Source organism: Hemicordylus capensis, chromosome 2, assembly GCF_027244095.1.
Source record: "Hemicordylus capensis ecotype Gifberg chromosome 2, rHemCap1.1.pri, whole genome shotgun sequence".
NCBI lineage: Eukaryota > Metazoa > Chordata > Lepidosauria > Squamata > Cordylidae > Hemicordylus > Hemicordylus capensis.
Genome location: NC_069658.1, coordinates 384,470,659 through 384,475,394, shown reverse-complemented (window position 1 = coordinate 384,475,394; position 4,736 = coordinate 384,470,659). Strand labels below are relative to the sequence as shown.

General features: G+C 42.0%; 1 long non-coding RNA gene across 1 annotated transcript; it reads left to right on the top strand.

Annotated features, from left to right (window-relative positions):
* The first annotated feature begins 277 nt into the window (after window positions 1–277).
* LOC128343339 (uncharacterized) lies at window positions 278–1,975 on the top strand. Its single transcript, XR_008315485.1, has 2 exons — window positions 278–413; window positions 1,765–1,975. It is a non-coding gene; the product is annotated as an uncharacterized LOC128343339 (long non-coding RNA).
* Window positions 1,976–4,736: the final 2,761 nt, after the last annotated feature.

Here is a 4,736-nt window from a genome sequence, read left to right as displayed (position 1 = left end):
TTAGCTGTTCCTCATTGACATTGCTTATACTTTGGATTCTTTTATCTCTAACAGCACTATCTCCCTTCCCCCCGCCCCCTGAAATTTTGATCACTTGCCCAAACCATCAACATTTTTAGATATTCATGGTTCTTTAAATTACTTTCTGGCTGGCAAACCAACTGGAATAAACAGGCCCCAGGTTTGTCGAGCTTGGAGTTGCAGCCAGTGCCCTACAGGGGGAGAAAATTTGGACAGAGGTTACTGAGCATGCCATCCTGTTGATTGCAGAGCGGATCTCACTTGCTCGGGCTATCAGGCCATCTGCCCTCTCTCCGCATGGGCTCCATTAAGTAGCCTGAGCTGAAAGAGCAAAGTGTACAATGGACTGTAGCCGAGCTACTTTGTGGTGGGATAATAATTATTGCTTCACAGTAAGTAACCTTTGTATATCTGAGCCCCTTATAACTTCACAGTTCCAAGACTACAAATGACCCAAATATTAGCTTCTGTTGCCAGGTCCTGGGGGTAGGCAGTCCTGGGCAGGAAGGAAAGTACTGAGCCCTTGGTTGGCCACCATACATGTCTAGTGGCTGCATTTGTTCTGGTGCGTGGCAATTTGTGCTGGACTGACTCTGAACCATGCACTAGGTGCTACATAAAAAAGAGAACCACAAAGGCCCTGTCCTGCAGGCTCATGCTATCTAGTTAGCACTAAGGTTGCTAAGATGGTATCAAGAGAGTGTTTTCAATGAGGAGGCTGAAGGAGAGTAGCTTATTAAAAACCCACATGGACAGTTACCTTTTAGTAGATTACTTACCTGGGGTTATCAAACTTGGGTCCCCAAATGCTGTTGGACTACAACTCCCATCTGGCCACATGTAAGATCAGGTCTGAGCTTATTTGAGTTATCAGTGTTTTGTATACTGTATTATTTTCATTGTGCTTTGTATTGTTTCTGTGATGTTGGGTGGGTCCATGACCATAATCAAGCATTCATTTATTCATACAACTCCGATCATCCCCCTGCTACAGTAGCCAAAGACCATTGTGGTTAGGGATGATGGGAGCTGTAGTCCAACAACATCTGGGGACTGAAGTTTGAGAACTCCTGAAAGCTAATTCACTGAGAATAATTCACTGAGAATAATAATAAATGTCTAAGAAGAAATGCAGTTTATCTTAGCCACAGAATCTTAAACACACAAACTTATACCACCTCGCCAATACATCCGCCTTCATGCTACAGAGATTCCTCTGCTTAAAACACCATCATTGTTAATCCCCTTTGGTGTCAGGTGGGGGGGACTAGCTTCCATGTAGGGGGAAATAAAATAAATGAAATTGAGGAGATCTTTGATTATCATACATGAGCTGGCCTCCTCTCTCCTCCCTCGCCTTTCACAGACATCCCTTGCAACAATGCAAGAGACCGGAAAGGAGAGCAAGCACCCACCCTCTCCTTTTCAGACATAAAGAAATCACACTCCATTTCAAGAGCCCACATTGCCTAGTTCTCTTTGGGCCCAGGACATTGTCCTCTGGGAGGAGGCATTGTTTGCAATTCAAATGCCTAGAGCTCAGTAAAAACCAATAAACTTAAGTCACTAGAGAATCCTGAACAAGTGAGCCACTTGCACAAATAGGAAGCCACCCCACCCCCAGCCAGTGCCCTTTTTGCTAGGAGCTATGGAAGAGCCACTAGACAAGAGAATAATGGAGCACTCGTGGGGCTGAGAGCTTTTCCCTCAATGAAGTCCAAACAAACATATTCTTCCCTTTAGGTGGTGCCTTTATGCAAACATGCTGAGTGTGCAAACACAAAAGAGGGAGAAGGAAGAACTTCAGATACAAGCCCCGCTCTTTCCCCCTACCTGGCTCCTGCCTAGGCCAGATGTAGAGCCAAGATTTCATTGATTTCAAAGAGTGACATTCTATATGGTCTGTATTTGATATGACAAACATTTGCCGGTTAAAGGTACTGTTGTTATTTTATTGGCTGCAGTTTTTAAAATGTGGATTTTTATTCAGAGCTGCCCTCCAAAAAATGTCCTTCTCTTCATTACTTGATGGCACTGCTTTAAAATTGTAAACAATCCATGTGAATTCCTTAGTTAAGTTTCCTTTACAAACAAAAAAAATGACTTCCTTGTGTTATTCACTTGAGAAATTATCTTTATTAAATTGTTTGAAAATAATCATCTACATGATCATACAGGCTGACATACTGTGCAGTGTTATGCATGTGGTGGAGCGTAACAATAACAATAAACAACTTTATTTGTTAGCCACCCCATAACAAATTGTTCTCAGGGTGGCTCACCAGACAACATTAAAAACATCCAAAAAAAAAAACCCCACACATAAAACACAACAAATCTCAACACAAAAGAAAGACAAAAAAATACAGAGTACAGTACAAAACATTTTTAAAAACATTTTTTTAAACTTTAAAAAAGGTGGGGGAGAAAATTAATTTTAAAAAGCTTCAGTGAACAGAAAGGTCTTGATCTGTCATCTAAAAGAACAAAGTGATAGTGCCAGGCGAGCCTCACTGAGAAGGCTATTCCATAAACAGGGTGCCACCACCGAAAAGGCCCTCTCCCTAGTAGACACCTGCTTCACCTCGTTTGTCAGTAGCACTCAGAGCAAAGCCTCCGAAGAAGATCTTAAGGTAACATTTGTGTGGTTATATAAGAGCACTGCTGAGCAAGCCCAAAACCTGTGTGAATGGAGTTGCATGACAATGCAGGCATTATAGACAACAGCTACACTGTTGGGCAACTCTGTGCACTTTTTGTGCTTGCCCAACAGTGCAAACCTTACATTCGATCGTGTGCATAATGTTGTGCAGTCTCTTGGGCACAGTCATTATTTTTCAGCCTAACTACCACTTCATGAGCAAGCTTGTTTGATGCAGGATCAGTCAAACTGTAATTATGCTGAGAGAATGTGATAAATGATCAACATGATAACGTTATAAAATCATACTCCTTCGAACCAAACTGCAATCTTCAAAAATAAATTCTGAACTGCTCATTTTGGACCTGTAGAAATGAATTCCTCTTTAGGGTAGATTTACTAGCATCCCATATATCCATCAGTTCACTGAGCAGAAATGGGGTCTAATCTATGAGTCTGAGGAAATTGCTGACTGTTTCAGCCATATATTATAAGCTATAGGAACAAATATTAGGTGCTTTAAACTAAATTAGCCTGATGGATCTATGTGACATACGATTTGTATTTGTAGGTGGCCAAGCAGTGAGGAATCTCTTAACTATATTCTTATGAGTGGCTATTTTGGGGTTTGCCTAGTTTTACATAGGATGGTTGTGTCCTGTCCATCTTACTGTATATCAGGCCTCTTCTGTGTCAGACTGAGAATGTTAAAAGCAGATTAAAGTGATTCTGTGTGCATCACAACTTTATATTGACCATAGCAAGTGGTGCGCCTTCACAACAGCAGCCTATAGGCCATGCTTAAATTAAGATGAGCTTTGACGGGACATTTTAGCCAGTGAAAATATTTCTTCTTCTTTTTTAAAGAAGAGATTTCCCCCCCTTCTCCTAGAACTCATGACTTCTCTTAATTGAAGTGTCTGAAGGAAAAATAGCCCTCAAAGCTAAGGCAAGGCAGAGCAGCACAATTTGTGTTGGCTTCTTTGCAAACACAAAAAGTTAAACTACAAAAGAAAACATGGTCTAGCAGGAGCTTTGAAGGAGAAAGGCAGTTCACATGCTCTTCTGAATGCATCTCCAATAGCTGAGTTGTTAAGACATTCAGCACCATTAATGGGTAATGTACTGTCAGGCTCCATTGTCACCCACCCTTTAATCCCAGGCCTGTCAGATTTGAAGGGAAACTAAAGAAGAGACAGTAGTGCAGCAAATGGATTTCCATTGCCTGTTCTCTTTTCCTCCACCCCTCTTTAAAAGAAAGAATAAGTTCCTTCCTAAAGGAAACCCTGTCCCACATTAGCAAACTCTCTTCCCCCACCCCACCCCCTATCTCCACAAGTCCTGGCTAAGTGGGAATTTTGTTAAATGCTGAGCCCGTCATACTATCTTTGGGGAAGCAGGGTTTTTGTTGTTGTTGTTCCTCTTCAAAGGGGTGCACTTTATAGGCTGATAACACTGTGCCCATGCCAGTTCCTGTATGTTGTGTCATAGCAGATGACCCTAGGCAAAAAGCAGGGCAGAAGAAGCAAATTACAGTGCATTGCATTCCTGGCAGGTCAGTTGTGTCCTACAGATGCCTCATACGCAGTGACCTGCAAGCCCCAAGAAGACTACATATTGAAATGTCCTGCTTCTTGCAGCATGAAGAAGTGTGTTCATTCAAGGTGTGCTCTCTCTGGTCATTCCTGCCTAGAATGACAGATTGTTTAATAAGATTTTTTAAAAGTCATCAGGATTCATAGGAGGTGACTCACAGAATTCATCAGGAGAGAACTAGTGGAGGAGTGAGCAGTTCTCACAGGATATTGGATCATTCATCCCTCCATTTTCTAGCCTGGGAAGATCTGCTGTTTTAAAAAGACCCCAACACAATTGGAAAGTGAAGGGAGGGGGGGGAGTGTGTGTGTGTGAGAGAGATCTTTAAAGATAGACATCTATGGCAGAAAAAGGAGGGGTGGGAGGGGGGAATAGGGACTGTGAAAAAAAGAGAGTATTTCACAGCATTTTTGAAAGCTCTAGACAAATAAGAATGCAAGGATAAGAAAAGACAAGCTTTTCTTCACAGTAGGGATCC